A 13,915-nucleotide genomic window follows, 5' to 3' on the forward strand; every position below is an offset into this window, starting at 1 on the left:
AGAGGCTTATGTCATAACTCCCTCCTCTCACTTCCCCCTCTGTATATGCTTATGTTGAGAATTTTAGTCTCAGGCTTTCTGAATGTATTGACTTTGTTGCTCCTTTACAAAACAAAGATTGTCTCTGCATGGGACAATTGCCCCATAGAGGAAGTATACACTTAGTAAAATTAAGAAGAGACTCCAGGAGAGCAGAAAGGCAATGGAAGCACACAAAGCTTAGAGTTCCCCATCATAGCTAGACTCAGACTAGACTTAAATGTTAAATAATGCAATGAGGTCTGCAAGCTTATTTTCAAGTTTAATTGGCCGCAAAAAGACAAAACAAAATTCTCATTCTCCACTATCAATAGGCTATACTTAACCCCTCAGCTCAAATATGATCAGAAGTGCTAAGTGCAATGGATCTTTTTTTTTTTTTTTTATGAAAAAAATACTTCCATAAGACGAAACATTGCCAGCACTTGCCCTACTTATAAGGACTTCCCAGCTAGTACTTTGCAATGTAATTTATCCTCCTTCTCTGCTGTCAGCTCCTGTACACTAACACAGGTCATATTACATATGCATTATTCTAGCTGCTCTCTGGACCCATTACCCACTAAATTTCTCAAAACATTCATGAACTGCTTAGTACAAGACATCCACACCTTTTTAATACCGCAATTGTTACACACCCTGCTGAAGCAAAAGTAATGTTGACTGTTCTGTGCTCAGTAACTACAAATCAATCTATAACCTACAATTTCATGGTAAAATAATAATATATAATGATAATAATAATAATAATAATATATATATATATCTGTTAAAAAAAATCAATATGGAAAATTCCTTCAGATTTATACAGTACATTGTGCCCTATTTTTACAGACTTTTTTTTACAGTGTGTTTATATGTATATACATGACCATGTATTTACATATAAACCAGACCATATATGACCATATCCATCCCTTTATGACCACCATGTACCATCCTCTGATGGCTACTTCCAGCAGAATAATGCACTATGTCACAAAGCTTGAATCATTTCAAATTTGGCAATGAGTTCTCTCTACTAAAATGGCCCCCACAGTCACCAGATCTCATCCCAATAGAGCATCTTTGGGATGTGGTGGAACGGGAGCTTTGTGCTCTGGATGTGCATCCCACAAATCTTCAAATCTCAACTGTAAGATACACTGCAAAAAAAATGGAATAACATTTACTTTAAAAAAGCTACTAAGGCAACTTTTTCCACACAGAAAGTGCTTGTAATATTTACTTACTAGAACCACTTAACTAAAACCCAAGTGAACATAGTTGATATTTATTTGTGCACTGATAAAAACTACTTTGAGAACTGCTAACAATTTGCACAATTTTTTTCTTAGTAAATTTCACTGCTGTGATATCAAGTACATATTACTTGCCAGTATCAAGTAAATGTATACTTAACTATAAAAAAGCATGTCACCATTGTTGAGATTCATAGGCTGAATCTTGATCTCTGTGTATGAGAAAAGCTCCCAGGAGTTGCTTTAGTGCTTAGTGTACAGTCTGTTTTAAAACGTATTCAACTTTTCTGGTTAAAACCGTTCTGGATCTTTTCTAGAATAAAACAAGGTTAATAGTATATTGCTCATACTCAGTTGTAAGATTGGTGAATTAAGCCACTACACAATGATCATATTCTGGTCATCAAGCGGCCAAAAGCATCTGATTGTGTTTTCTCTGCTTTTCTTGCCATCGCAAATCCAGATACAGCAGGCAGAGAAACACTAAGATTAAAAAGTCATCAAACTGCCCAACTAAAGAAAACACTGATCACCATAATGGTGACATAAAAATACTCTATTAATTCTCAATAAGAGCTTATGAAGCTTATTGTGATTAAAACTAACGTTCGGTTAAAAGTCAAAACTTACTGAGAATAAGTCAGCCACATAAAAGCAGCATCCTAAAATGTCTCTGCCACCACTGAACAAGTGGGATCTTTAAAAAAAAAAAAAATATCTGTGCGCATTTTCAAATGCACTTTGCTTTTCAGATTAAAATTTACTTTATATTTTTAGATGAATGTGCTGTGACTATAAAACATTAAATATTATTTGTAAATATATGATAAAATGTACTCTTTTTCGTCAGTTGTTATTACATGAATAGACTGTGTACATTTTACTTAAGATATTTAGTTCCAACTTAATCTTGATTTTACAATGTAATAATTACATGAATTAATGTAATAGATTTTACCATACCACAAAGCCATTTTTTTCAGTGTACTATCCTATCAATATGGGCCAACATTTGTAAAGAATGCTTTCAGTACCTTGTTGAATCAATGCCACGTATAAGGCAGATCTGAAGGCGAACGGGGGACAAACACAGTATTAGTATGGTGTTCCTAATAATCCTTTATAACTATAGTCCAGCAAGATCGCTCCAGACATCAAATAGTGTGTTTTTTGGATGTGCCAAAAACACAGCTAAAAATTGGTGAGACAGCCTTTAGTCAGGGTCAGGATGGAAGAATTTGAGAAAATTGGGGAGTGATATTTTGGATGTGTACTCAGACATTAATGTAAGTCAGATGCAGCCTGGTGTTATTGTACACCTGGTGTGTTTGGATGCTCCACTTTAGAAAGGGTGAAAAGACAATAGGAACCAGAGGGTTGCTACTAGTGTATATTACAAACCAAGGCTCTCTGACTCTTACATTAAGATAGGAGTATTCCAAACTTACCAAAGAGTTTCTAAACTATTTTAGATTTACTTTGATGTATTTCCTTTTATTATTAGTAGTAATGTTTGATTTTATTTTGGGTGTCTGGGTGGAGGAGTTTGAGAGAATTGGGGAATTATATTTTGGATTCAGGTGTGAGCATAAGATACCAGGACCATGGACAGAGACTGGTAATAATAATAATAATAATACAGAGGTGGTAAAAGTACTCAAAAGTTATACTCGAGTGAAAGTATATATACCTAAATAAAAAAATACTCCAGTAAAAGTAGAAAGTCCTCCATTCAAACATCACTTGAGTAAAAGTACAAAAGTATCAGATTTAAAAACGTACTCAAGTACCCAAAGTAAAAAGTAAATATTCAAATTAACTGTAAATATCAATAAGCAGATACAATCTTTTGGGACTGATATGTAATGCTTTAATTGAACAAATGATAAGATTAGATACTGCAATTAAGAATTTGTTAGATTTGCAATTAATAGGAGACAATGAAGCACCTTAACGCATTATAGGGGTTAAACTTAAAATTGACATGTTCCATAACATTAGCTCCATAAAACAGATGAGGAGCAAGATACTATTAACTAATTCAAAATTAATTCAAAAGCCATAACCACAATGACATATTACGTAACAATTAGTTAATAATGTGCCTCAACAAGTAAAGTCATACTATAATTCTGCCAATTGTTATGATTAATGATGAATTAAACAGACAACTGAGAGTCGGAATGCATGCTTTGAATACATGAATTTACATTATTAGTTCATGTAATATATTATTAGGGAATTAATGATGTCATATTTAATTAATAGCAATTCATATATTACTTAATCTATTAATCATAGAGAATGTTCATTAGTTGCTGATGCAGTAATCATTAATACATGGTTTAGTTCTTCATTTGTAATACATTAACTCCTGATTATCTGTGCATTAGGCATGAATTATAATAGTGCACCTGTATTGTAAAATGTTACTGATGTTTTCATAGTAAATTGTGTGCCGCAAAATAAAAAAGTTGGGGAAACACAGAGCTAACGTTAGTGTGTCAAACCTGACTTGTCAGCCTTTCCAAGTCTATACCCGACTGGATCATCCATGACCGACCAGACCGGTTTGGAAATCAAGTGTAATAAATACTTAATACTTGGAGCGGGCATGGGGAAATGTATTGGAGTAAAAAGTAAACTTTGCCTTTAATATTGTAGTGGAGTAAGAGTAAAAGTAGATGGAAATAAAATATACTCAAGTAAAGTACAGATCCCCGAAAAAAATACTTAAGTAAAGTATCAAAGTATTTTTACTTGATTACTTACCACCCCTGCGATTTATATAGCGCTTTTCTAGGCACTCAAAGCGCTTTACATAGAAGGGGTAATTGTACACCTGTATGCCTATATGTGTTACACTCCAGAAGTGGTGGAAAGACAGTAATGGTTTGTTTCCATCGAGTGGTACAGTACAGTACGATTCGGGATGGTTAACCCTTATCCGGCATGCGTTTCCACTTGAAGACTTGATAGGCGTGGTGTAGCAATCAACATCATTCTTGCACGAAGAAGAAAATGACACAGTAAACAACAACAGAGGACATACAGCAGATCTTGGTCTTGCTTCTCGGCATGTGACTGTTTGCCACAATTAGAAGACAAGCTTTGTTTGAGCAAGGCTGCAAGGAAAAGCAGACTACTGTGGGTACCCCAACGGAAGGATCCCAAAAAAATGGTACAGTATGGTACGGTTCAGGATTTTGGTACTATTCACAACTTCTAACAATCAAAACAATTGTGAAATAGAAATAATTGTGTACTGTACCATGCCAAGCCAGAAATGCCATCAGAAGCAGACAGTGTGTTTTGTATTCTCCACTTCAGTAAGAGTGGAAAGACACTATAGTAGAAAGCCAGGGGTTGCTGCTGGTGTAAATCACAAACTGAGGCTCTCTGACTCTTCCATTTAGATAGGGGTATACCTCGAGCATTTTATTTTCTTATTTATGTGTATGTATGTTTTTCAGTTTTTTCTATGTATTTATTTTACAGTCGTAGAGTAAGCGCGTGAGTGCCTGATGTACAAAAACAAAAACAAAAAACGTGTGTGCGCGCTCTAGATGACTGATCGTATTTCAGTACAGTTGCATTGTTTCCACACACACTCAGGAAGGATAATGTTTCATTTGTTGCATGTACGTTGTTGTGTTCAGTAATTGGTTTATTCTGTCAAAAAAGGGTTGATTAATTTATTTTTTGGTGTCTCCGTATGGTCCTATTTGGCATCGCCTTTTGATTCGTCTAAAATGAAAACAATCTCGTTGTTGTTGCTCTGTACACACACTATACACTGTAAACTCTATAAAGTGTTTGTTATGTAATGTTTTTTTGTTTTTTTTGATGGGTGCTTAGATGCGTATAAATGTATTATATAATATAATTATGTGGGATCCTTATATATTTGGTCTCATTTTGGATTCTCCAATGATCCTTGAAGCTTGGAGAAAATACAGTTTTGTGAGAATCACCCTCCAATCTGATTGTTTACTGTGGATATAGCAAATTATGACAAAATGAATGTGTTTAATGAGATAAATGGCGAATTATTAATTTCACGACATGTGCGATTAATCACGATTAATTGCACAACAAAGGTGTGATTAATCGCGATAAAAATGGTTTACCTATTGACAGCCCTAATTTACTGTCACTTTTGATTTATATAATGCATCCTAGCTGAATAAATGTTTGCTATAAACCACTGGTTCTCAACTGGTTTGGCCATGGGACCCACATTTTCCCATGGTCATCAAGCCCTGACCCACATTTTCATTTATATATTTGTAAAAAAAAAAAAGGATGAACTAAAAAGGAGGATTAAACAGGCCTACAAGGTAAGTTATTAAATATCAGTCCCTAAGTAGTTTTTGTTAATACAATTCATTTTGGTATGAGCCACCACAGTCATTTAAGAAGTTTGCCTGCCCATTCAGTCTGAATGGTTAATGGTAAAACAAACTTGGCTTGCTGTCCTCAAAGGAGGCTCGAACTCTGAGCTAAACCCCCCCTATAACAATACTGCACAAAGGGGAAAATAAGAGAAATAGAGGAGATAGAGAGGAGGAGGGATGCTGGAAGAACTGTCGCCGGCATGACACAGTGACTGCTGCTAATATATGCTCGTAGGACTTAATGTTTAGGCTCCTCCCGAACCTACGTTTGGAACTTCATTTAAAAATATACAAAATAACACAAAGTGAAAATAACATGGCATTTTGGTGTTATGGAAACCATGGTGAATACACAATACTAACATGAAGACTGTTCCTGAATGAAATGAACATCATACCTCAATGCAAATCCTTCCCAACTAACAGACAACGTAGCCTACCACAACATCAGCCTACTGCGATTTATTGGTGCTTTACTTTTATTTCATGACTTACTAAATGACAATGCAACTACGCCGTTGCATGCTCGTAGTTTCTTGTGCGCTTCAGTGAAGGGGATACACCATATGCAAAGGAAGAGTGAGCGCTACAAGCACATTATAACGTCTGACAGCACAGAAAAGGTCATTGTTTTTCTGGGGTGATACTGAATACTAAATCAGGACAAGGTTTTTCTCAGGCTCTACTTAGAAATGTCGACAAATTATGATCCAAGTTATTCAACTAAATATACAAATTAAATGTATTAATTAGGACTTATTTAATTCTATAAACTATCCAAATCAAACTAGCCAAATCAAATTTTGTTGCAATATTGCCCTGTTTAACACTGTGAAGCTGCTTTGAAACAATCGTCATTGTAAAAGCGATATATAAATAAAGTTGATTGATTGATTGATTGACAGATTTAACGCTTGTCTTTCAAAATAAAAGAGTTGCATCAGGAAAACCATTTCGAATTGTGTGTTGTTGTTGCTGATTCTTTGACTGCACACTCACCGACCTACTAATTTGAGAAACGCTGCTATAAACTGTAGCGTTCTGTCATCACTATTAGGGTCCACCCCTGACTATATGTAAGGGATAATGTACACCCAGCCGGTTGTTATCGCAGAATATACCCCGACAGAGTGATCAGCGGAGGGGTCTTGCATCACTCTGAAGGGGTTTATTCTGCGATAACAACCGGCTGGGTGTACATTATCCCGCTTATTACACGGCTACTAGTCTCAAATAAATAATTATTAGACACAAAATATTGTCTCGAAATTAAATATTTTATTAGCTCTTACGCAAACTTTCCGCGAAGGAAAACAGTTCCAACCTGCTTTAAGCCTTCATCTATTGCTGAAGATTTGCCATATGCCCTTGCTAAATGTTGAAAATGAATGCTGAAAGGGTTAGTTCACCCAAAAATGAAACCAAGCCTATGATTTACTCACCAAGTTATTGTAGGTGTATATGACATTCTTCTTTCAGACAAATACAATTGGAGTTATATTTAAAAAGTCCAGGCTAACATTAATCCCAGCAGTTGTTGTAGTTGTGTTTGAAGTCCATAAAAAATGCAGCTGTCCGTCAAATAACGTGCTCCACACGACTCCGATGGGTTAATAGAGCCTTCTGATTCGAATCGATGCGTTTGTGTAAGAAAAAGATCTATATTAAAAACGTTATAAAGGAAACCTGCCTTGATGTCTTCCATTGTAACCCACGGCTGTTTAAGCCACAAGATGGCGCCAGGGTTAAGCATAGAAGTAGTACCGGTCAAGTAACTCGTAGTACCCGTATGAGCGGGTGTTATCTGGAAATAACATACCGCTGGAATGCGCGATTGACCAATCAGAATCAAGTATTTCACAGAGCCGTGTAATAAGGGAGCATAACTTTTATGTTATGAATTTAAATAGATATTTTGAGAAAGTACATTTGCTAAATGAAGACGTAATGCTGTACTAGATCAAACAAAAACAATTGGCCAATTTAACTACTGAACGTAGCATACTGAATCCACATCAAATCATTTTAAAACATGGTTACATAAAGATTGTTCTCTATGCCATGAGTCAGTTAAGAGCACTGCTATACGTTTTAAGGGAACTTGACTAACTATTCTTATTGCATTGGCTTCGTTTGTGCATTTAGGCTTAGTCAATCAATGATATAGCCTAACTACTGCTGCTGTGATTAGCTCATATCTCTGCAAGCTCCACCACGTTTGTTCAACTTCACAAAGTCTCTGAACGAGTTGGAGTTGAGATATTCTAGCCAAGCCTTAGGCATTCTTCCCAAATAGACTTTAAAGAGTGTTAGCTGGTGACAAGACATTTATTAAAACTTTCACAGAGACTGCCAGAGAACTACACCTCAACATTCTGACAGATAAATTGTGGCAGCAAAATGACTCTTGAGGTCTTGTTCAGTACTTTCTTTACATTTTAAACACTCTCGCCTTCTTTCCTGTTTCCGACTCACTTTTTATCTCCTATATTCTGTCAATATGTAGAGGAGGATTCTCAAAGTATTTTCAATCAAATTCCCTTTTTATACACAAATGAATCTAATACACCTTCATTCCGGAAAGATCTCTACAATAAAAGTGATAACAAACAAAACAAAAATTAGAGGAAGTGCAAAACTTTTGTGCCTTGTTACGCTAATATGAACAGTAAAGAAATCTGCGAGCACTGTATCATGGATCTGCCAGTAGCTATTCTTCATCATTCCAGTCTGCTGCCGATTTATGTACCACCTCCCAAGGGACAAACTGTTTACTCTAGCAAGACAAAATCAGTTCAACTGTTTGAGTCACTCCCACTTCAGCAAGCGACTGTTCACTTTCTGTCTCTTTGTTTTAAAGGTCTGGCACCATGAGAATTATTACTGCTCGAGCATGACTCGACACACTGTGAGACTCTGAGGACATCAAATCTGGAAAACAAACAAAAGAACATTGCATTATATTGCATGCTGCCATATTCGAATACGCGGGAGTTGAACTGATGGCTTGTGAGCGTCACAACCCAAAAAACCGAACGCTGCTGAGGAACATATTGAAAAGATTGATTATAAATTCTTCGGTTAGAGAATTGAAGTTGCTTTATTCAGTCTCAGTTTTAGTTCACAGTATTTTAACAATGATTAAATACGTACACCGTGGCATCAACTGTTCATGTAATGATGTTTTGTCCAAATATATTTTGTTGTTTTTAGTCAAGACAATCGCCTGTATTCATGTAGTGCTTTATATAAAACATATTGTTTCAAAGCAGCTTTACAGTGATAAACAGAAAAATAATGGCCAATGATGCAAACAGAATTCAATTCTGCTGCAAAGCAGCTATAAAGAGACAATAGTGTCATTACCTAGCTAAAGTTCTACACATGTTGTTCTCACAGAACTCACAACTCTGTGCTGTAACACATTTTGTTAACTTGTCTCAAATCTAAAAGGTAATATGGAAAACATGTACCATTTTGGTTGAATACATTTTCCAAAGTTGACAAAGTTACTGCTCGCTGAATTGTGGAATATGCAACTGGTAAGAGAAGGGGGGAAACAAAGGTAAGATGAAGACAAAGAGAAAGACAGAAATGTGCAATAAGATGTAAGGTCATATATATATGATTATAAACATACACACTATATAGTAATATTAAATCATAATTTTAAATGTTTTAAAATGCCATGTATTCCTGTCATGGCAAAGCTGAATGTTTTAATAGCATTTACTCTAGTCTTCAGTGTCACATGATCATTCATAAATAAAGCCATTTGCAGATTAAACGTGGCCACATCCAATTTTTTCACTGTCTTGATAACTATAGACCCGATATAGTCCAGCTAAGAGTAATCCACTTCTAGCCAAAAATATCCTTGAATTTGGTCATGTTTTTGCCAAAATAACTTGCAAGATTTATGATATTCCATCATGTAAGCGAAGTCAACAGTGATTACAAGGTGTTTGGTTTCTTTTCTATGATGTTCATTATCTATTTTTAGATGACGTTTATTCTTGGATTATACGTCCAATAAAATTTTGTCTCAAGTCTATGCTGTATTTGGACAGCTATTAAATGTCTTAAAAAATTTACTGTAATCCCAATCAAATAAAGCCAACTACATTTTTACCTTTTTACATTTTTACTTTTATTTATTTTTTATTTTTATTTTTTTAACTAACAGCTAACATCAAGTCCTCCCATAAATCCCAGACTAGAAGAAGAGGAAGACATTTCTTCTACAGAAAGTTTAGTGTTGTGGAAACAAATAATGTTTCATAAACGATACATCTGTGATATTGAGTGCATTTGTTTAATAAGAATTCTGCTGTATACAACAAGCATGACAGATGGCGTGAGGGTTCTCAATGTGTCTGTTGCTTCTCTTTGCCAATAACATCAAAGAGATATGTGCAAACATCACTTTTTCTGTGAAGAGGAATTCACTACAAATTGGAGGTTGGCAAAGAAAAGAAGTGCAATTTGGAAAAGAGTTTAATTAACAACTTGTTATAGAAACTAGATACATTATTAAAGTAAATACTCATAATGAATGAGAATTAATCATTGAATGACAGACATCAGGTTGGAATATGATGCGTAATATGTCATGCATAGCTTTTAATTTACATTTGGGATCTGACATCACTTTAGAGTTTAACATAGCAGAGAATATTAAAATGACACACCCAGTTACTGCTAATGAGATCTCAACTAAGAGGTGAAAACAATCATTCAATTTTGCAATTAACACTTCCCTGATTACACTTCCCTCTGTGTGTGTGTGTGTGTGTGTGTGTGTGTGTGTGTGTGTGTGTGTGTGTGTGTGTGTGTGTGTGTGTGTGTGTGTGTGTGTGTGTGTGTGTGTGTGTGTGTGTGTGTGTGTGTGTGTGTGTGTGTGTGTGTGTGTGTGTGTGTGTGTGTGTGTGTGTGTGTGTGTGTGTGTGTGTGTGTACTGAACTTGTGTGGGCATAACTTGTTTTCTTTAATTTGATTAAAAAGTAGCATAGATTTATGGAGACTTAATAGAACGAGGCACACTAGGAGAGTATTATGGGTGACTTTAAAGTTCTCAATGCAATTAAAATGTACACAGTGACATGATATTTTAATCAGCCGAGATGTTTATTGAACCAAGTCACCAAAATTGAGTTATGTGACACACACTGGGCCAAGGCCATTAGAATTTTTATGCAACAACCTTTTAATTTTCACTTTGTGTTTGAAAGTTGGCCTCCTTATCCTCGTTATTTTTTCTCACCCTAATGTGGCGACATTTGGTAAAACATGGTATTGATATCTGAAAATATTAGTCAATGAGGAGCATATACTGTAATTGCTTCCTATTGTCTATACTTCTTTATTTATATCATTACAAAACAATCTTTAACTAAATGGCATGATGGCATCTAGCACATATGAATCCTGCTCTGTCTTGCTTGTATAAAAAACAGATAATCTTGAAGTTTTTGTTCTGATACAGATACACTTAAAGCTTATTAAAGGACACTCATGTGTATCCATATTTGTAAGTGTAAACTAATAACATTACTGTCAAATTGAAAATAGATGTAGCCAGAGGATGAATTGGTTTTGAGAACCATAAAATCTAGTGGCAATTCAGATGGCTGTGGCAATATGGTAAGTTGTATGATTCTTGCTTATGACATGAATGCACATGCATATGGAAGCAAACTGCAACTTTATATCTGTGGGTGTACACTGAAATGGGGGCATGCTCAATGCTGCATGTTGCTCTAGAGAACAATGGTGCACTAGGTGAATATACTCTGCCTGAATTTTATTTGGGTCTAAGTTGAAATCTAAGCCGATTTTATGGTCACACTTTTTTAATAACATTTTTTGTGAATACTGATTCTTTTTTCTTCTTCTTTTTTAATGAATATAAAGTTAAAAAAGAGCAGCATTTATTTAAATTATAACTTCTGTAATTTTGAATAAAGCCAATAATGTTTTTACTTTCACTGTGTTTATATACATAACATAACATAACCACTGACAGGTGGAGTGAATAACACTGATTATCTCTTCATCACGGCACCTGTTAGTGGGTGAGATATATTAGGCAGCAAGTCAATGTTTTGTCCTAAAAGTTGATGTGTTAGAAGCAGGAAAAATGGCCAAGCCTGAGGATTTGAGTGAGTTTGACAAGGGCCAAATTGTGATGGCTAGACGACGGGCTCTGAGTATCTTTAAAATTGCAGCTTTTGTGGGCTTTTCCCGGTCTGCAGTGGTCAGTATCTATCAAAAGGGCTCCAAGGCAGGAACAGTGGCTAACCGGCGACAGGGTCACGGACAGCCAAGGATTATTGATGCACGTTGTGGGAGCGAAGGCTGGCCCAATCACGAACTGTAGCTTAAATTCCTCAATATGTTTATGCTGGCTTTGATTGAAAGGTGTCAGAATACAACAGTGCATGACAGTTTGCGAAAGCAAAAAGAAAGCGCCAACAGTGGGCACGTACTTATCAGAACTGGACCACTGAGAGATGGACATAACGTGGATTGCCAGGTACGTGCGTGCTGCTTAACTGGGGAACACATGGCACCAGGATGCATTATGGGTAGAAGGCAAGCCAGTAGAGTGTAGAGAGCCAGTGTAATTCTTTATGCAATGTTCTGCTAGAAGATGTTAATTTAACATGTGCCACCTACCTAAGCATTGTTGCAGACCATGTACAGCCTTTCATGGAAACGGTATTCCCTGGTGGCGGTGACCTCTTTCATCAGGATAATGCGCCCTGCCACAAAGCAAAAATGGTTCAGGAATGGTTTGAGGAAAAACAATGAGTTTGAGGTGTTGACTTGGCCTCCAGATCTCAATCCAATCGAGCATCGGTGGGATGTGCTTAACAAACAAGTCCGATCCATGGATGCCCCACCTCTCAACTTACAGGAATTAAAGGGTATGCTGCTAACATATTGGTGCCAGATACCAAGGCACACCTTCAGGGGTCTAGTGGAGTACATGCCTCGACGGGCCAGGGCTGTTTTGTCAGCAAGAAGGGGAACAACACAATATTAGGATATAATGTTATGTCTGATTGGTATATATAAGCAAATACAGTAAGCAACACTGGACTGAGTACTTTAATAAGTGTGTGTGTGTGTGTGTGTGTGTGTGTGTGTGTGTGTGTGTGTGTGTGTGTGTGTGTGTGTGTGTGTGTGTGTGTGTGTGTGTGTGTGTGTGTGTGTGTGTGTGTGTGTGTGTGTGTGTGTGTGTGTGTGTGTGTGTGTGTGTGTGTGTGTGTGTGTGTGTGTGTGTGTTTGGATTTTGGATGAGGGATGGTGACTTTATATGGCACAGAAGTGCTTGATTTCCCTGAGGAAATTAATTTGCTCCGCTGTAAGTAGACGGAGGGAGATGAATGCAGCCCACTGTCTCTGATGTAAATACTGAAGGTACACAAATACATCACACTTCTCATAGAGACATGGTAAGATGTCTGAGTGTATGTGCAATCTTTTTTCAATGTGGAAACATAATGCAATAGACAGACTAACAGTGCTAGAGTACTGCAAGAATTAATCCAAAAACCCAGATATTTGTTTGTATTTTTCCACTTTTATTATCATATATATATATATATATATATATATATATATATATATATATATATATATATAAAATATAAAAGTGGAAAAATACAAACAAATATATATGTAACTCTGGATTTTTTTCAAACTTAGGGCAATTTCACACCTGTTTGTTTTGTTTCAAAACAAGGACTGTTACACTGTTGCACTTTTTTCTTGGTCCAGTTCGCTTTCACAAGACAACCTTTCTAAGTGTACTAAGCTGCCCTCTTATTGGTCAGAGTTTCCTCTCCTTGATCCATCAAGATTATTGACAAGTTTGCCCTATGAGCTTATTGTGGCTTTATGAAAGTAGCTGTCATTCCCGCTGTTAAATTATATACAACATTCGTACTAAAACTGCAGCGAATTCTAACGCGCTCTCTCTGGATCTCCTACCGCAGTCTAGAGGTTAACTGTCAAGACACACTTAAACACTGTAAAAATGTTATACTGCAGCTAGAGCAAGAATCAAGGCTTAATCGGGACATCATTCTTACACAGAAAAGTGCATTTACACAACATTTTAAGATGAAGAGGTGCTCTTTTGGTTTTCAACTATGATTACTAATGTGCTCACTCACAGAATGACACTTCTGCTATTTATATAGCACACTCTCCTTAAAACTTTAAGCTTTA

Source organism: Pseudorasbora parva, chromosome 1, assembly GCF_024679245.1.
Source record: "Pseudorasbora parva isolate DD20220531a chromosome 1, ASM2467924v1, whole genome shotgun sequence".
In the NCBI taxonomy this organism is placed as follows: domain Eukaryota; kingdom Metazoa; phylum Chordata; class Actinopteri; order Cypriniformes; family Gobionidae; genus Pseudorasbora; species Pseudorasbora parva.